General features: G+C 40.8%; 1 protein-coding gene across 1 annotated transcript in view; it reads left to right on the top strand.

Annotated features, from left to right (window-relative positions):
* BLOC1S6 (biogenesis of lysosomal organelles complex 1 subunit 6) overlaps window positions 1-21,199 on the top strand; it is a 127,652-nt gene that overhangs the window by 68,824 nt on the left and 37,629 nt on the right. The window lies entirely within an intron of this gene.

Below are 21,199 nucleotides of genomic sequence, written 5' to 3'. Positions count from 1 at the left end.
TGTAAACACGGTATACATTGTTTAGTACAGGCTCCTTTCATTAAACACAATGTTTTTGAAATTCATCCATGTTATCGTGTTTCAATAGTAACCCAAAATTTTTTTATAGCAAAGAGTTTCTAATTTATTTTAACTTACTTCTTTTTCATGTAATTTCTATGTGAAAAATTCTAGCCTACCAGGTGAATTTTTACAATTCTCATCCAATTGCTAATTCCTTTAATATTTGGTATAATTTTAAGTCTGTCCAGTTTGGATCTCTGACTTTTCGCTTATTCTTGATTTTTGTCATTTGCATGTAGTTGCCTTCTTAAAGTCCCCTGAAGATTGTACTATAGTCAAGGGTTATTTTATTCTTTCAAAACTCATATACACTGCCATCTTTTTACTAACTTGCTTATTAAAGTATGTATTTATCCAAACATCCTATCTGAATTATATTCTTCCTATTGAATTATTCAAATATGCACTTAGTTTAGAATACCTACTAGTTTCTGGAAAATTTGCCAGAATTATCCATGGTATTTGGGGAAACACTCTAGATATAGAAGAAACTCAATTCCCTCTGATCTTTCTTTTTTCTTTTTTTTTTTCTTTTCTCTTTTTCTTTCTTTCTTTTTTTCTTCCTGCCTTCCTTCCTTTCTTTTTTTTCAGGTGCATTTGACTTTGCAGATGATTTGGAAGCATTAATTGCAAAGGTATACATTTACCTCTCTGGTTACACAAAGGAATAGGAATGCACAAAGTAGCAAATGTGAACTTGTGGTGTTCCAAGGAATAACTTTCATACAACCTGCAGATTCAAGGTTCTATCAGAAAGTCAATACTCCGTCTCTACCCCCACTGCTGGCAATAATTAAAGCTGCTGAAGAAGAGTGAGTTTTTGGTGCAGTGTCCCCACCTTTCTTGCTTCCTTTACTTTGAACTCTCAGTGTCCTCTGGCTCCTGGGTTTTTTTGTTTGTTTGTTTTTGGGTTTTTTTTTTTTTTTTTTTTGCCTTTTACTTTCCCCAAATACACCCTACCTGGGATAGAATTGTCAGATCAACTACCCTGTCAGCCCTCCCTTTGCTGTTCCTCTACATTTATTCCTTCTGCAAGCCTCTCCCTGCCTATCCCCCTACCCCTAACTAATAAGACATTAATGCATGGAATTAGTTTATAGGACTGTGGTGGTCTGGCAAGGCACACTGGTAGGGTAGGCCATTAAGAAGAGCAGACTGAGACTCCTGGGCACCAGCTGAAGCTGTTCTGTACAGAGGAATTTCTTCTTCAGAGGAACCTCAGTTTTTCTTTTAAAACCCTTTAACTTATTGAGTCAGGTCCACCCAGATTATCTACAATAATCTCTCTTATTTAAAATCTACTGATTATAGGGTGCCTGGGTGGTGCAGTCAGTTAAACACCCGACTCTGGATCTTGGCTAAGGTCATGATCTTGGCTCAGGTCATGATCTCGGCTCAGGTCATGATCTCATAGTTCATGAGTTCAAGACCCACATCAGGTTCTGAGCTGATGGGGTGGAGCCTGCTTGGGATTCTGTCTCTCCTTCCATTTGCTCCTCCCCTGCTTGTGTGTATGCTCTCTCTCTCAAAATAAATAAACTTAAATTTTTTTAAATAAAATCAACTGGTTATGGATTTAATTCATATTCACAAAATACCTTCACTGTAACACTTAAATTAGTGTTTGATTGAGTAACTAGGGAGCTATAGTCTAACCAAATTGACATATAAAACTAACCACTACACCCCATTGCTTTTACCCACTGGTTTAATTGGTAACTAAAATGTTAACTGATGAAAGCTGAATGCTTCCCAAGGCTATTTTCATTTTATGAAGAAATCTTCAAGAACCAAAGGAATAAAACAATAATAAAATACAAATAGCTAACTATGTGTGAGGTGAGGTTGGGCAAGAATAGAATGAAAGCCCCTGCCTATTCAAAAGTCCAAGATTGCCCACAGGTACGGTAACTGCTTCTCATTGTCCTACGTCTTCCCTTCAGTCTCCTGGTATGCCAACCATTTCTAATTCAGCTTTCTGTGTTTGGTCCACTCCTTTCCAGATGCTTTGGCTAGAGAGAGAATAGAATATCTTGAGCCTTTTTTTCTTTTCTGTGTCCATTGGCACAGGTTTCTCCAGCACCTAGTCTACAGTATCTGAAAAGTTTTTAATCAAGGGGCGCCTGGGTGCCTCAGTCCGTTAGGCATTTGTCACTTGGGTACAGGTCAGGTCATGATCTCACAGTTCCTGGGATGGAACCCCCCCCGCCCCCCCTAGCCAGTACTGCATTGACAGGGTAGAGCCTGCTTGGGATTCTCTCCCTCCACACCCCTGCCACCTCTCCCCTGCTCACTCTCTCTTTCAAAATAAACATTTAAAATAAATAAATAAAAGTTTTTAATCAATTTATTCAGGTATAATTGATGTGCAATATGGTATACTCATTTTAAGCATACAGTTCTGTGAATTTCTTTTTAATGAATATTTTTGAGAGAGAGCACAGCAGAGGAGGGGCAGAGAGAGGGAAACAGGATCTGCGCTGACAGCAGAGAGCCCAGTGTGGGGCTTGAACTCATGACCCATGAGATCGTGATCTGAGCCAAAGTTGGATGTTCAACTGACTGAGCCACCCAGGTGCCCCAGCTCTGTGAATTTTGAAATATAATGCACTCATGTATCATCACAATCAAGACATAGAACTTTTTTATCATCAATATTTTCCTTATTTCATATGTTAGTACGACCCAAAGTAATGTATAGTTTCAATGTGAGCCCTATCAAAATTTCAACATTTTTTGCAGATACAGAAAAATCCATCCTAAAATTCATATGGAACCTCAAGGACACTGATTAGGCAAAAACAATCTTGGAAAAGAAGAGCAAAGTTGGAGGCCACACAATTCCCAATTTCAAAACTTACTACAAAGCTATAGTAATCTAAACTACTATTCTGGCATAAACACAGACATATGGACTAATGGACTAAAACAGAGAGCCCATAAATGAGCCCTCACATAAATGGTCAAATGACTTTCAAGGGCGTCAAGATCATTCAATGGGGAAAGGGCAGTCTTTTTAACAAGTGGTATTGGAAAAACTGGATATCCAAATGAAAAAAAATAAGATTGGACCTTTATTTTACATCATATACAGAAATCAAGTCAATATGGATCAAAGACCTAAATATAAGAGCTAAAACTATAAAACTCAGATAAAAACACAGGGGGAGAAACTTCATGATACTGGATTTGGCAACGATTTCTTGGATATGACACCAAATGCACAGGCAATTAAAGAAAAAATAGGTAAGTTGTACTTCCTCCAAATTTAAAACTTTTGTGCATCAAAGCACACTATCAACAATGAAAAAGCAACCTATGGAATAGGAGAAAATATTTACAAATTATATCTGAAAAGGGATTGGTATCCAGAATATATAAAGAACTCCTACAACCCAAGAACAACAACAACAAAAACATACTGATTAAAAATTGGAGAAAGGACTTGAGTAAACATTTCTCTGAAGAAGATCTATAAACAATAAACAAATGAAAAGATGCTCAACGTCATCATGAGGGAAATTCAAATAAAAAAACACAATTAAATACCACTTTAATCCATTAGGATGGCTATTATTAAAAAACACAAAACAAGTGTTGGCGAGGATGTGGAGAAATTGGACCCCTTGTGCATTGGTGGTGGGAATGTAAGATGGTGCAGCTGCTGTAGAAAATGTTATGGCAATTCCTCAAAAAATTAAAATTACCACATGATCCAGCTATTCCACTTCTGAGCATGCACCCAAAAGAAGTGAAAGCAGGGGCTCCAACAGATATTTGTACACCCGTGTCCATAGTAGCATTATCCACGTAGCCAAAAGGTGGAAGCAACCCAACTGCCCATCAATAGATGAGTGGACAAACAAAATGTGGAATATACATGCTATGGAATATTATTTAGCCTTAAAAGTGAAGGAGATTCTGACACATGCTATACCACAGATGGACTTTAAAGACATTCTGCTAAGTGAAATAAGCTAATCACAGATGGATGAATATCATATGATTCTATTTGAATGAGGTACCTGGGACAGTCAAATTCATAGAGATAAAAAGTAGAGGGGTGCCTGGGTGGCTCAGTCGGTTAAGTGTCTGACTTCGGCTCAGGTCATCATCTCGCAATTTGTGAGATCCAGTCCCATATAGGGCTCTGTGATGACAGCTCAGAGCCTGTAGCCTGCTTTGAATTCTGTATCTCCCTTTCCGACCCTCTCAATCTCTCTCTCTCTTGCACTGTCAATCTTGCACTGTCAGTCTCTCTCTCTCTCTCTCTCTCTCTGTCTCTCTCTCTGTCTCTCTCTCAAAAAGAAACATTAAAAAAATTTTTTTAAAGTAGAATGGTGGTTATACGGGGCTGGGAGGGGGATGGGGAGATAGTATTTAATGGGTATGGAGTTTCAGTTGGGGAAAATGAGGATAGTGAAGGCTGCCCAACAATGTGAATGTACTTAATGCCACACAGTGCACACTTAAAAGTGGTAAACTTTATGTTATATGCATTTAACCACAATAAAAAAAATAAAGGCCAAAACGTTTCCTTGTGCCTCTCATTAGTCAACCCCCTTCCCCTCAGGTCCATGTGACTACTTTTCTGCTTTCTATCACTATGGCTTAGTCTTGACAGTTCTACAGCGTATTGCAAATGGGATCATACAAAGTGTACTTACTCCTTTGTGTCTGTCTGCTTTTGTTCAGCATAATGATTTTGAGATTATTCCATGTTGTGTGTAGCAATGCTTTGATCCTTTTGCTGTTGCCTAGGATTCTACTGTGTGAATAGACTCTGGTTTATTTGTTCTTTTCTGCTGGATACTTGGGTTGTTTCCAGTTTGGGAGTATGCCTGATTTTAAGAAATAACTTTTATAACAATTAGGGCTAAGAGAGGGGGTGGAGGAAGAGAAACAAGGAAGGGGAAGTGAATGTATTATGGAAGGGACATTGGACATCTTCTAGTCCCGCTAATAAATCTAGTCTTTAAATTTGGTTAATACAGAGAATATAGTATAAGCTGCAAAGACAATAGTTTTTCCTAAAAGTCTTTGCTGTGAGTCCATCTTCCCATTCTCTGTCCTCTTTCTCCCTTAAATAGAGGAGAAAACACAGCTACTCTAGAAGGCTTTGGCAAATAGTAATTTGAAAGAAAGGAAACTCTTAATAGATGAGGTATCTAGTTACTTGGAATTATTATTGGCTGTGACAGTCTGAGTTGTTTCTTATTTCTGGCTCAAATCAGACATGTGAATCCACTGTATGGCCAAAGTGGCTTTGAAGAAGTCTTTGCTGAGGGAGGAAAGACCATCTTTTTGAGAGAGAACTGGACTCCAGTCAGCTGGGGGCAACTAGTGATAGTGTCAACTCAAAAGGAGTTTCTGATTCTCTACCTTCTCTCTCATTTTTTTTCTTCTCTTTCCCACTCAGCAATCATGCCTATTTTTTTTTCTTTTTTACCTTTCTTCTTTCCCAATCTGCTAGCACATCTCTGTGAGTGAAGTAAATATTTTTTAATGTTATCTTTTAAAGCAGGCTTTCATTGATTCTGTGGCAAGACTGCTAATTTCTTTCCAACATCCATTTTCTCCTTCCTCCCAATGTTCTACCTGAGTACATGACTGTTCTGTAAAAGACTACATCTCCCAACCTCTCCCATAGCTAAGTTTGGCTGAGCTCTGTCCAGTGGGACTTGAGTGGAAGTGTATGTGCAATTCCAGGTCACACCATGGGAGGTGTGTTCTTTCTCTCCAGCCCTCCTTCTCCATCCCACTGTCTGACATGTGGATATAGTGGGGCTCTCTAAGACATACACATGAGGCTGACACTCAAATGGTGACAGAGCTACGAGCTACAAGGAACCTACATCCCTGTGTGAGAGATAGACTTTTTTCTATCTTGTTTGAGCCACTATTACCTTGGTCTTTGCCACAGCAACTGAATATGTACCCTAGCTAAAATAAACCCTACATTAGGCAAAAGACTGGCAATAAATGTGTAAAGATGAGTGAAACTACTTGATAGTGCAAGTCCTGAAGAGAGTTCACAACCTTCATAAAAGACAGATACAAATTCAATAACCATAATACAGGGTAGACAATGGTAACTTCTTTATTTGAGATATATATATTTTTAATTTTTTTTTAATTTTAGAGAGAGAGAGACAGAGAGAGCATGCGTGTGCAAATGGGGGAGAGGGGCAGAGGGAGAGAATCTTTTTCTTTCTTTCTTTCTTTCTTTCTTTCTTTCTTTCTTTCTTTCTTTCTTTTCAGAGAATCTTGAGCCAGCTCCATGCTTAGCATGGAGCCCAATATGGGGCTAGATTCCACAACCCTAGGATCATGATCTGAGCCAAAATCAGGAGTTGGATGCTCAACAAACTGATGCACCCAGGCGCTCTTTTATTGGAGGTATAAATGAGGCCTCATGGAAGAGATTAATTCTAATGGTAGTGTGAGGAAAGATTTCTTAAATCAAGTGACATGCAACTTGGAATTTGGACAGCAAACTGAATTCTGATAAATGGAGAAGGCTAAACAGAGTATCCAGTCAGAAAGCACTGTATGTATATCCCAAAACTAACCAGCAGAAAAGGCAGAATGTCAGTGAATGTAGAGGAGCAATAGCTCAATTAGATGGGGACCAGATTGTGATGGCCCTTGAATGTTCTATTAAGGAATTTTGTTTTAGGGTACCTGGCTGGCTCGGTCAAAAGAGCATGTGACTCTTGATCTCAGGGTTGTGAGCTTGAGCCCCATGTTGGGTGTAGAGATTAATTAAATAAATGAATAAATAAAAACCTTTAAAAAAAGGAATTTTGTTTTTGATGTGTTGAATTTGAAGTGAGATAGAAGGGATGGCCAGCAGGTAGCAGGAATACAGTCTGGAGCTCAGAAGTGAGGTGAGAGCTGGATTCGTAGATCTGGGTGTCCTTTGCACTTAAGGAACAAAGTGAAATAGACAAGAAAGGAAGTGCAAAGCAGAGGACTGAGGAGGACACACAGGCTACATTTTTAGAGGAGTGGGGAAGATGTTAGAAAAGGTGTTTGTGAAGGAAACTGGGAAGTGATCAAATAGAAACTCAGGGAAAGTTGTCATCAGGAATGTCAAGGAATTCAGAAATGACCTCAGTTTACTTGTAATGTCAAAATGAAAATTATTTTTTCATTATTAACCCATTTCCAAGCATTTCCTATCTAAGAAGAAATCCTTTTAAAAATATAATAGTTGTCTAATCTCTTTTGGACTGCTTCAATACATCTCTCCTTTCTCTTGGCTTGTGAATCTTGTGAGCAGAAACTAACTATAGCAGATGTTGTGGTGTGCTTCTCGATCCCTCCTTCAGGACAGAGGTGCCAATTCTCCCAGCTGCTGTGTATGTTGACAGCTGGTGGTATACACGGCTAAGGTCCTTGCTGAAGGGCACTAATTTGCCCAGTTACACACCTTTTCCTAGGGGATACCTGCATCCAATGATTAATTGCAGGTATAAAAGGTCCAGCCAATGCCTCTATTTGAGACAACTCGCAGGATCAATTGAAGCCTCTGATGCAACTCGTAAACAGTTCAATTCATCTCCTTCTAGCCAATCCCTCTTCCCTCACTTCCTGACAGGTATTGTTCCTTAAGGTACCTTCCCATAAGCCTCCTGTATACAAATCTCTAATGCAGAATCTATTTCCTAGGCAGTCCCATCCAGGAATGTTGATGGCCAAGCTGTCCTAGCAATGAAGCCCACTTCAGCAATAAGGATCTATCATTGGCAGTAGGTGAAGCTCTGAGAGTGCCTGGCATGCTGCAGCTGTGTAGTTACTAAAACTTTCACTGGTGGTAGGGGCGCCTACCTTCCTACCTGCCAGTTAGGCGTCATGATCTCACGGTTTGTGGGTTCGAGCCCTGCATCAGGCTCTGTGCTGACAGCTTGGAGCCTGGAGCCTGTGTCTCCCTTTCTCTCTGCCCTCCCCTACTTGTGCTCTCTCTCTGTCTCTCAAAAATAATAAATAAACGTTTTTTAAAAACTTATTTAAAACTTTCACTGGTGGAGAACTGGGATAGGGCTCTAGTAGAAGGGATGCAAGGCATAATAACTCAGTTCCTTGAAATGTTTGGGAGAAGTAGTAATTATAAGGACTATGGAATTTAATGGCTCTTGCTGTATGCTACTGAAGCATTGGAGAAAAAAAAGCAACAAAATATTGAGGGCAATTAATTTACAATTCAAGATGAAATATGAAAAGCCAGAGGACTTTCCTGGCAGCATATAAGCAGACTCTCAAATCCTGCAGCCAGATGGAAGCAAAAGTTGAAGATTGGGTCCAAGACTCTATAAATAGTAGCACAACCCCATAGAAGAGTGAATTCTTAGCCATGCCAAGTCTGTTACACCAAGGTTAGGGTCTTGAATGGGAAGGAGTGGGACCCTGAAACTTGAGATGGGGATATCTTATCTGGGTTGATGAACTTGAAAATCTGGAATCCTTGGATTCCCTTGGCCCCTCTGGGCCTGAAGAAGTAACCCATTCCTTCCAGCTGAAGGCCACTTATCCTCCTCTACTTGAAGATGATGTCGAGGCCTTCACTCTGTTAGACAGTATGTACTTGCTCCCCATAATCAACCCCCATCTCACCTCCTGGCCATCAGACTAATGACTAGGGTCAAGTAACAGTATAACCTAGCACATTCCATAACTACTCAGGGAAGGAATGGACTATAGCTAAAGAAGCTGCAGGGTCTAGCCAACATATATTGGCAGGAGCTGGGAGAATATAAGTGGGACTGGATCTAAGGATGTTAGATTAATGGAGGTAAGGTATAAACATTGGATAAAGAAGAATTTATGGTTATGAGAGCAGTCTCTATAGCAGGATTTAATACTCTGGGGAATAGTGTTAATTTGCTGCAGGAATGGTTTTTTGAGGAAGCTTTGAAAAATAGAAAATAGAAAATTTCTATTCTGAAATAGAAAATTCAGAACTGCTTTGGAAGCAGTAGAGGATTAAAAGGCTCAGAGAAATGTGTATTCTAAAGTGGATATATTATATGTCTGAAAAACCCATTTGTTTACCATGTTCTGCAGAAGAATCCGGATGATATCTCATTTACTAAAGTGACAAGGAATGTGCTGGTAAAAGGCGCACCAGAATCATTGAGAAACTTCATGGTGACTGTCTTCTGCAGGCCAGGGTTTCAGCTCTAAGCTCCATCATTATAAGACTGAACCACCTGAGAACCATGGGGATAATAGGATCCTAAAGTCACGGAGGCTGAGTGGTAGGACTAAAACCATCAGGAGCAAAGTGGGGACAATTATCATAAGAAAAAAGGGTGGAGTTATGAAGGAGTTAGGAAGATGTATGTCTAGGGGTGCCAGTCTGGCTGAGTCAGAAGAGTGTTTGACTCTTGATCTTGGGGTCATGAGTTTGAACCCCACGTTGGGTGTAGAGAATACTTAAGTAAATAAAACTTAATAAACAAACAAACAAACAAACAAACCTCTTCCCCCAAAGAGATGTGTGTCTAGTAGCAAGATGAATGGACAATGAATAGGAGTTTTGAGTATTGCTCAATCTGTAAAATAAGAAATCAAGAATGGATGATCAGGAGGCTGAGAGCAGCCACCCCCCAAAAAGTCATGATTCCTTGCCCAGTTTCCATATCAGAGTCAGCTTTCAGATCCAGAGCTCAGTGGGTGAAGTCTGCTAAAGTCCTTGCCAGAGGAGATTAATATGGTCTCAAGTACAGACTTCTGATATGATGAATGCATTCTTTTCCATCCTGGTAAGAAAAGAAAATAAAGAAGCAGTTTGTATTCCTGTGGGATGCATACAGCAATACACATTTATGTTGTTGTCCTAGGGCCATGTTAACTTTATCTTCAGATGTAATATAGTACAAAAGGACCTGGACCACCTGGAAATGCAGAATGTCACATTGGTCTATTATATTTATGGATGACTTCATTAGACTAGATGAGCCAGAAGGCGCAAGTATATTGGTGAACTTGGAAAGACACCTGTGCTCCAGTCAGTGGGAGATAAGCCCTTTGAAGATTCAATGGCCAAAACATCAGTTTTTAGAGATCTAGTGGTCTGGGTAGGTCAGGACATTTTCCTCTAAAGTAAAGGTCAACTTATTGTAATTATGTTAGGTAGAAGTTAGAATAGAGCAATGGAAGGAATGCCCTGAGGCAGAGTCCCAAGTCCTTGAAGAGGAATGATAGAGACAAGCGCTGGAGGCAAGGAAGGTAATAAAAAAAAAAAGAAAGTTACACATTATAAGCCCTGGAGCTCAACATCCTGACCTCGTGGCTTCCAAGACTTTGGGCCTCACAGATAAAGAGGCACAGGTGCAGAACATGCACTCTTCTCTTCCACTTTTGCCCTAGGGTAACCCCTAGGCTCATTATAATGCATTTGCCTTGTGGGCACAGGCTCCCCACCCCACCGAGCCCCGCCCTTTTACCCAGGTGCCATTACAGTTCTGGCACAAACCTTGTATGGTCAAAAACTCCCCCTCCCAACCTGTGAGATAAGTGTCCCAAATGATTGGAAACAGACTCCATTAGAGACCACCCCACTGTACCTCACAGTTCCTCCCAACCCAGAAAGACCCAATAATATCCAATGCCAAAACAACCTAGGGTCTGTCCACTCTCCCACCTTGCGAGTGTACTTTTTCTTTAATAAATTGCACCTACTTGCTACTTTCCTTCTGACCGTCTTTATTCTGGGCATGGATCCCCATGAAAATCCTCTCATGGGGAGTCCCAGGACTGAGACTTCTACTCACACAACGTAGACACACTCTCACCCCTGACAATTGTACCTCCCACGACTAAGAAGGAAGCACAACACCTCATAGATTTCTCTGGGTTCTGGAGACAGCATATTCCACATTCCAGCCCATTTACTGAGTAACATGGAAGACTTCCTGGAGTTGATGGAATAAACAGCACCGTTGCCTGGAACTTACAAGACCTTATGATGTTGGAGGTATGTATGTATGTATGTATGTATGTGTGTGTGTATTTATATTGCGAGAAAGAGGGCACAAGTGAGCAAGGGCAGAGAGAGAGAAAGAGAGGGAGAGAGAGAGAAACGGGGCTCACCCAAAGCAGGGTTTGTGCTCATCTGAAGCAGGGCACAAGCTCACCTGATGTGGGACTCAAATTCACCCGATGCAGGGCTCAAACCCTAGAATTGTGAGATCATGACCTGAGCCAAAGTCAGATGCTTAATCAACTGCACCACCCAGACACGCTTTTTTTTTTTAAGTTCATTTATTTATTTTGAGAGGGAGAGAGTGTGAGCAAGGGAGAGGCAGAGAGAGAGAGAGAATCTCAAGCCAGCTCCGCACTGTCAGTGCAGAGACTGATGGGCTCAAACTCATGCAACAGCGAGATCATGACCTGAGCCAAAACCAAGAGTCAGACTCTCAACTGACTGAACCATCCAGGCACCCCAATGTTGGAGGTATTAATGGTGGGAAAGGCTGCCTTGTGCAGTTTATGGCAAACCCCAATAAAAGTATCACTATGTAGACCCTAGGTTCTGGAACAAGGTCCACAATCTGCACAAAACTTAAAACCCTTTTGAAAATCAGCTCCCATTATGCTACTGAACCTTGATAGAAATGGAGCATCTGATTATGTAACATCGTGTATCGATGTGGCCAGACTGCTATGAGCTGGGTTCTGTAAGACCCACCCAGTCATAAAGCCAAATGAATCTAATAATAAACCATTGTAATTTGGGACTGGTGCATCTGAATTGGGCACAAGCAGGGTCAGAAGAGTAAAATTAACTGCAAAGGCAGGTGATCCAGACCCCAGTTCCATGTATAAACTTTGCCACTTTTATGGTTTTACCCAAAGTTGCCTGAGTGAAAACACACCAGCAAAACTTTATCTTAATAAAAGTCTAACTAGAGGGAAAAAAAAACCCTATTCTGAGTATTTGAAACACAGAATTTAGTACAGGGAGTCATAACATATGGATGAGGAAGCAGACAAGAAATCAACAGGGGTGGTAGGGCAACCTAGAGTTTAGCAATGGTTGACAGTTGCTTTCTTCTTGGCTGGAGAGGAGGTGATGTTTCTGGAACCCAGGAGCTAGAGTTATTCCACTCCAGATTTACCCTTCATTGCCTATAGGCATAATTCTAAGATGACCCCCAAAGACCCCCTACCTCTTTGGTATACATACCGTATAATCCCTTCCTCTTAAGTGTGGGTAGGACTGTGATTATGATGGATTTCACACGTATGATTGGATTACACCAGATGACAAAGGAAAAGGACTTTTGCAAATGTAGTTGATGTCTCAAATCAGGTGACTGAGTTAATCAAAAGGGTGATTTTCCTGGGTGGGCATGGCACCAAGGTGACCCCTAAAAGGGACTGTGTTCTCTCCTAAAACAACAGATTCAAAATTTAAGAGGGCCTATGATGGGGCCGCATGGCAACAGTGGCCTCTAGTTGTTGAGAGTGGTCCTCAGTCAACAGTCAACAAGAAAACAGAGACTTTAGTCTTACATCTGCTCAGAACTAGATTCTGCCAGCAACGTCAATGAACTTGGAAATGGGTCATTCCCTCACTGAGCCTCCAGATGAGGGTGCAGCAGCTGAAACCTTGATTTCAGGCTTGTGAGATCCTAAGCAGAGACCCAGACAAAATGTGTCAGAAGGAGTGAGATGATAAATTTATATTGTGTAAGTTACTGACTTTGTGGTAATATATTATGCAGCAGTATAAATATTGCTCCGAGTATTTCTCCTTTGTCAGTAGGCATAATGGTAAGCTTTGTCAGTAGGCATAATGGTAAGCTTTGTCAGTAGGAGGCACTGGAGAGTCATTTCAGAAGGAATTTTGAGTCCCCCCCCACCCCACTTCCTTTTCCAGATTCCCAGGTGTTTCTCCTACCAGTGGTCCCACAGTTTTGCCTCTGCAGAGCCTGGCTTCTGCAGCATGCATGGTATCTGCAGTGCCCAGCTTCTGCAGTATCCCCTAGCCAGTAGCACATGGTACCCCCCTGCAGGCAGTGTCTCCCAGCATTCCCTAGAGTAGCTTTGCAGTGAGTTGCAAAGTGAGGCATCTGCCTGTAGCTGGCTACCCTCCGTACCTCAGTAAGTTCTGCTGCCATGGCGCCTCAGCAAACTTCTCCACCGTCGAGTGAGCCATGACGATTCTGTCTCCAGTAAGATCTAGATCTTTGTTTTGGGGAGGTTGGGAAGGATTGTACTTGGATTCTCTATCTCAGCCCCAAGGTGGTGACTGTTCCTTATATCTGCTATTTCTAAATTCTTTAGAGTTCCCTTTATTTCTTACTGGCCAATCCCCTATTAGTCCAGTGTCTGTTATAGTCAATAATTCTTTGTACTAAACTTCCCCCATTCGCAGTACAGTGTAGGTTCTCTCTCCAATGACTGGACCCCGACTGACATACTTGGTAAAGCTGAAATCATGGTAGGGCTCTCCAGTGGGAAGCTAGGGCCAGCTAAGGGAGCTTTCTAAGGCAGAGAGGAAGGAGGGACAAAGACCCTAACTTCTCTTTTACTCCCCCCTTCCAACCTCCCAGCCTCTGGTCCCTACTAGTGCTCCACACTGGCCAAACCCAGCTGGAAGCCACATGACACACACAGGCAACAGGGACCACAGACCACCGTGATACAGAGCAGAGAAGGGAAAGGTGAGGAATGGGTCTGTTAAAAAAAATAGAGAGAGAGAGAAAAGAAAATTGCAGGCCCTAAATGGTGTCACTTAGAGTTTCCAAACCAGAGCATAATACCCAATGTAATTGCAGATTCAACCTCCCCAAGAAATGTAGCCTTAACTGGTTAGTCAAGAAATGTTTCTTTTCATCATTGTCCATGAGTCTGTCACCTGGGTCCTCTCCATCCACCAAAAAAAGAGGAGGAAATCTGCATGATAAGTCCTCTTGTTTTTCTTCCTAACAAACAGCTTCTTCTGGAACAATCCTTTTCTTTTGCTAGTAACTTTCTTGTCCCCAACATCTGTCTATAAAAACCTTCCATTTTGTACAACTCCTTGGACCACCTCTCTACTTGCTAGGTGGGGTGCTGTCTGATTCATGAATTGTTTTTTTTTAATATTTATTTATTTTTGAGACAGCCAGAGTGTGAGCGGGGTGGGGCAGAGAGAGAGAGAGGGAGACACAGAATCGGAAGCAGGCTCCGGGCTCTGAGCTGCCAGCACAGGGCCCGATGCGGGGCTTGAACTCACACACCGTGAAATCATGACCTGAGCTGAAGTCAGACACTTAACCGACTGAGCCACCCGGGCGCCCCATGAGTTGCTTAATAAAGCCAATTAGATCTTCAAATTTACTTGGTTGAATTTTGTTATTTAATAGATTTGGTGGCAGTGGTGGAATCCAAAGCACACTTCCAGCAGCATGGGGAGACAATGAGAATCACAGGTGTGCTACCCGCAAGCCCTTTGTGTTTCTTGCAGTTTCCAGGGGCAAGTTCCTCTTAGTCTAAGTTCTGCTCTATTTTGTGTTTGAGCTCTTCATCGAATTGGCTTTTCTTTACAGAGCGGGTCAGTTTGAGCTGGCAGACAGTTATGGCCAGAGCCGTTTGAGCCGGCATGATTTCCCGGAGCCCAGCTGAGCTGGCAGAAGTGTCTGCCCCCAGCCAAGCCTCTAGACTCTCAGACCACAAATCCCCAGGTGGAAAACCTCAGCAGGATTCCGCGAAAATTGGTGGTGGTATGCAGAGGACCAGCTTATGGCCAGGACGCAGTTCTACTGATATATTAAGGTGAACGTTTGTTTGTCCTACTTTGCGCCAAGAGAGGCTATCGCTAGCAGGATCTTGGAGGCCCAAAAGCTGCAAAAACTGATGGGCATGTGTTGAGCATATAAAGCCGTTAGAGAGCTTGTCACCTGAAGAAGACTCCTTCGATAGGATAATTTGTCACAGAACAGGTTAGATCAACACTAGGTCACCCACTAACCTCAAGAAAACTTCCATACAATGAAGTACGCAGTGAAACATGCACAATCCACAACCCCGCGGCAAATCCCTTTCAAGTATTAGTTCAGCTCCAAGAAACCCAAAGCTTTAGCTAATGAAATCCTTAAACTCTAAAGAGTCAAGAGTAGTACCTTTGAGCACACCTGCTAATTTTATGTCTAAGAACTGTAGTCTTAGAAGTTGCGGATATCTAGAAAGATGAGAGAACTTTATTAAACATAACCTAGAGTTATAGTGGCCACTATGGGGAACATTCAATTAGACAATCTTTGTTCATTTAAAAAGTGCACTTGGGGGCGCCTGGATGGCCCAGTCAGTTAAGCATCTGACTTCAGCTCAGGTCATGATCTCGAGGTTCCTAAGTTCAAGCCCTCTGTTGGGCTCTGTGCTGACAGCATAGAGCCTGGAGTCTGCTTCAGATTCTGTCTCCCTCTCTCTCTGCCCTTCCCCAGCTTATGCTCTATCTCTCAAAAATAAAAACATTTAAACGAAAATTTATAAAGAAGTACATTTGAAAGCAAAGTTTCCCAAATTAGAGTGGGAGGCCCATTTTAATTGGTGTGCAGAAACTTCCAAAAGGCTTCAAGATTCCAAAATAGTCTCATTGAAAATTTGTTACAAAAGGCTAATAAAAAATTAAAAACATAAGAGGTACCTGAGACAAAAGACCCTAAGGCTAACGTAACTCCTACTGTTCCCCTCTATTTTTCTTTACCTGAGTACCAATTTTCTGTCTGAACTGCCTTTTCATTCTGAAGGGACAGTTACCCTTTCAAATAAAACTGCCTGAGGTTACAGGTGATCCTCCTCAGATATCCTTCCTACCTTGGTCAAAGGCTAAGGGTCATGGTAAAAAAAAAAAATGTAGAGAGAATCCTCAGAAGGGTTTTTTTTGGTTTTTGTTTTTGTTTTTTTTTTTATACTTTACTTCCTGAGCTCAATTGAGAGAAGGTAATAAAAATTGAAATTATCACAACAGCTAATGAACTGATCAAAAAGGATTTAAATAATATAACAGAAAGTGAATTTAGAATAATAGTCATAAAATTAATCGCTGGGCTTGAAAACAGTATAGAGGACAGCAGAGAATCTCTTGCTACAGAGATCAAGGGACTAAGGAGCAGTCACGAGGAGCTGAAAAACGCTTTGAACGAAATGCAAAACAAAATGGAAACCACGACAGCTCGGATTGAAGAGGCAGAGGAGAGAATAGGTGAACTAGAAGATAAAGTTATGGAAAAAGAGGAAGCTGAGAGAAAGATAAAAAAATCCAGGAGTATGAGGGAAAAATTAGAGAACTAAGTGATACACTAAAAAGAAATAATATACACATAATTGGTATCCCAGAGGAGGAAGAGAGAGGGAAAAGTGCTGAAGGGGTACTTGAAGAAATAATAGCTGAGAACTTCCCTGAACTGGGGAAGGAAAAAGGCATTGAAATCCAAGAGGCACAGAGAACGCCCTTCAGACGTAACTTGAATCGATCTTCTGCACAACATATCATAGTGAAACTGGCAAAATACAAGGATAAAGAGAAAATTCTGAAAGCAGCAAGGGATAAACGTGCCCTCACATATAAAGGGAGACCTATAAGGCTCGTGACTGATCTCTCTTTTGAAACTTGGCAGGCCAGAAAGAATTGGCACTATATCTTCAGTGTGCTAAAAAGAAAAAATATGCAGCCGAGAATCCTTTATCCAGCAAGTCTGTCATTTAGAATAGAAGGAGAGATAAAGGTCTTCCCAAACAAACAAAAACTGAAGGAATTTGTCACCACTAAACCAGCCCTACAAGAGATCCTAAGGGGGACCCTGTGAGACAAAGTACCAGAGACATCACTACAAGCATAAAACATATAGACATCGCAATGACTCTAAACCCGTATCTTTCTATAATAACACTGAATGTAAATGGATTAAATGCACCAACCAAAAGACATAGGGTATCAGAATGGATAAAAAAACAAGACCCATCTATTTGCTGTCTACAAGAGACTCATTTTAGACCTGAGGACACCTTTAGATTGAGAGTGAGGGGATGGAGAACTATTTATCATGCTACTGGAAGCCAAAAGAAAGCTGGAGTAGCCATACTTATATCAGACAAACTAGACTTTAAATTAAAGGCTGTAACAAGAGATGAAGACGGGCATTATATAATAATTACAGGGTCTATCCATCAGGAAGAGCTAACAATTATAAATGTCTATGCGCCAAATACCGGAGCCCCCAAATATATAAAACAATTACTCATAAACATAAGCAACCTTATTGATAAGAATGTGGTAATTGCAGGGGACTTTAACACTCCACTAACAGAAATGGATAGATCATCTAGACACACGGTCAATAAAGAAACAAGGGCCCTGAACGATACATTGGATCAGATGGACTTGACAGATATATTTAGAACTCTGTATCCCAAAGCAACAGAATATACTTTCTTCTCGAGTGCACATGGAACATTCTCCAAGATAGATCATATACTGGGTCACAAAACAGCCCTTCATAAGTTCACAAGAATTGAAATCATACCATCCATACTTTCAGACCACAATGCTATGAAGCTTGAAATCAACCACAGGAAAAAGTCTGGAAAACCTCCAAAAGCATGGAGGTTAAAGAACACTTTACTAAAGAATGAGTGGGTCAACCAGGCAATTAGAGAAGAAATTAAAAAATATATGGAAACAAATGAAAATGAAAATACAATAATCCAAATGCTTTGGGATGCAGCGAAGGCAGTCCTGAGAGGAAAATACATTGCAATCCAGGCCTATCTCAAGAAATAAGAAAAATCCCAAATACAAAATCTAACAGCACACCTAAAGGAAATAGAAGCAGAACAGCAAAGGCAGCCTAAACCCAGCAGAAGAAGAGAAATAATAAAGATCAGAGCAGAAATAAACAATATAGAATCTAAAAAAACTGTAGAGCAGATCAACGAAACCAAGAGTTGGCTTTTTGAAAAAATAAACAAAATTGACAAACCTCTAGCCAGGCTTCTCAAAAAGAAAAGGGAGATGACCCAAATAGATAAAATCATGAATGAAAATGGGATTATTACAACCAATCCCTCAGAGATACGAACAATTATCAGGGAATACTATGAAAAATTATATGCCAACAAATTGGACAACCTGGAAGAAATGGACAAATTCCTAAACACCCACACTCTTCCAAAACTCAATCAGGAGGAAATAGAAAGCTTGAACAGACCCGTAACCAGCAAAGAAATTGAATTGGGTATCAAAAATCTCCCAACAAATAAGAGTCCAGGACCAGATGGCTTCCCAGGGGAGTTCTACCAGACGTTTAAAGCAGAGATAATACCTATCCTTCTCAAGCTATTCCAAGAAATAGAAAGGGAAGGAAAACTTCCAGACTCATTCTATGAAGCCAGTATTACTTTGATTCCTAAACCAGACAGAGACCCAGTGAAAAAAGAGAACTACAGGCCAATACCCCTGATGAATATGGATGCAAAAATTCTCAATAAGATACTAGCAAATCGAATTCAACAGCATATAAAAAGAATTATTCACCATGATCAAGTGGGATTCATTCCTGGGATGCAGGGCTGGTTCAACATTCACAAATCAATCAACGTGATACATCACATTAATAAAAAAAAAAAAGAGAAGAACCATATGATCCTGTCAATCGATGCAGAAAAGGCCTTTGACAAAATCCAGCACCCTTTCTTAATAAAAACCCTCGAGAAAGTCGGGATAGAAGGAACATACTTAAAGATCATAAAAGCCATTTATGAAAAGCCCACAGCTAACATCATCCTCAATGGGCAAAAACTGAGAGCTTTTTCCCTGAGATCAGGAACATGACAGGGATGCCCACTCTCACCGCTGTTGTTTAATATAGTGTTGGAAGTTCTAGCATCAGCAATCAGACAACAAAAGGAAATCAAAGGCATCCAAATTGGCAAAGATGAAGTCAAGCTTTCGCTTTTTGCAGATGACATGATATTATACGTGGAAAATCTGATAGACTCCACCAAAAGTCTGCTAGAACTGATACATGAATTCAGCAAAGTTGCAGGATACAAAATCAATGTACAGAAATCAGTTGCATTCTTATACACTAACAATGAAGCAACAGAAAGACAAATAAAGAAATTGATCCCATTCACAATTGCACCAAGAAGCATAAAATACCTAGGAATAAATCTAACCAAAGATGTAAAAGATCTGTATGCTGAAAACTATAGAAAGCTTATGAAGGTAATTGAAGAAGATATAAAGAAATGGAAAGACATTCCCTGCTCATGGATTGGAAGAATAAATATTGTCAAAATGTCAATACTACCCAAAGCTATCTACACATTCAATGCAATCTCAATCAAAATTGCACCAGCATTCTTCTTGAAACTAGAACAAGCCATCCTAAAATTCATATGGAACCACAAAAGGCCCCGAATAGCCAAAGTAATTCTGAAGAAGAAGACCAAAGCAGGAGGCATCACAATCCCAGACTGTAGCCTCTACTACAAAGCTGTAATCATCAAGACAGCATGGTATTGGCACAAAAACAGACACATAGACCAATGGAATAGAATAGAAACCCCAGAACTAGACCCACAAACGTATGGCCAACTCATCTTTGACAAAGCAGGAAAGAACATCCAATGGAAAAAAGACAGTCTCTTTAACAAATGGTGCTGGGAGAACTGGACAGCAACATGCAGAAGGTTGAAACTAGACCACTTTCTCACACCATTCACAAAAACAAACTCAAAATGGATAAAGGACCTGAATGTGAGACAGGAAACCATCAAAACCCTAGAGGAGAAAGCAGGAAAAGACCTCTCTGACCTCAGCCGTAGCAATCTCTTACTTGACACATCCCCAAAGGCAAGAGAAATAAAAGCAAAAATGAATTACTGGGACCTTATGAAGATAAAGAGCTTCTGCACAGCAAAGGAAACAACCAACAAAACTAAAAGGCAACCAAAGGAATGGGAAAAGATATTTGCAAATGACATATCGGACAAAGGGCTAGTATCCAAAATCTATAAAGAGCTCACCAAACTTCACACCTGAAAAACAAATAACCCAGTGAAGAAATGGGCAGAAAACATGAATAGACACTTCTCTAAAGAAGACATCCAGATGGCCAACAGGCACATGAAAAGATGTTCAACGTCGCTCCTTATCAGGGAAATACAAATCAAAACCACACTCAGATATCACCTCACGCCAGTCAGAGTGGCCAAAATGAACAAATCAGGAGACTATAGATGCTGGCGAGGATGTGGAGAAACAGGAACCCTCTTGCACTGTTGGTGGGAATGCAAATTGGTGCAACCGCTCTGGAAAGCAGTGTGGAAGTTCCTCAGAAAATTAAAAATAGACCTACTCTATGACCCAGCAATAGCACTGCTAGGAATTTACCCAAGGGATACAGGAGTACTGATGCATAGGGGCACCTGTACCCCAATGTTTATAGCAGCACTCTCAACAATAGCCGAATTATGGAAAGAGCCTAAATGTCCATCAACTGATGAATGGGTAAAGAAATTGTGGTTTATATATGCAATGGAATACTACATGGCAATGAGAAAGAATGAAATATGGCCTTTTGTAGCAACGTGGATGGAACTGGAGAGTGTGATGCTAAGTGAAATAAGCCATACAGAGAAAGACAGATACCATATGGTTTCACTCTTATGTGGATCCTGAGAAACTTGACAGAAACCCATGGGGGAGGGGAAGGAAAAAAAAAAAAAGAGGTTAGAGTGGGAGAGAGCCAAAGCATAGGAGACTGTTAAAAACTGAGAACAAACTGAGGGTTGATGGGGGGTGGGAGGGAGGGGAGGGTGGGTGATGGGTATTGAGGAGGGCACCTTTTGGGATGAGCCCTGGGTGTTGTATGGAAACCAATTTGACAATAAATTTCATATATTGAAAAAAAAATTGAAGTTATCCCTTTCTTTCCAAATCCAGATGCGATTGACTAGTAATTCTTTTCCTTTTGGGAATAGCTGTGTCCTTGCTAATCTCGTTTTGCATCTTAAGAATGTGGTTTGACTTTTTGCCTCTCTGGGACCTACAGGTTATCCATTCTTTCTTTGACTATCTTTGGAAGAGGCCCTACGTCCTGTAAAAATAATATCTTTTATCCCCCTCTTTGAGAAC

The sequence above is a fragment of the Acinonyx jubatus genome, chromosome B3 (genome assembly GCF_027475565.1).
Source record: "Acinonyx jubatus isolate Ajub_Pintada_27869175 chromosome B3, VMU_Ajub_asm_v1.0, whole genome shotgun sequence".
In the NCBI taxonomy this organism is placed as follows: domain Eukaryota; kingdom Metazoa; phylum Chordata; class Mammalia; order Carnivora; family Felidae; genus Acinonyx; species Acinonyx jubatus.
Note: the sequence above shows the minus strand (reverse complement) of the source record. Positions and strands in the feature narration are given on the sequence as shown.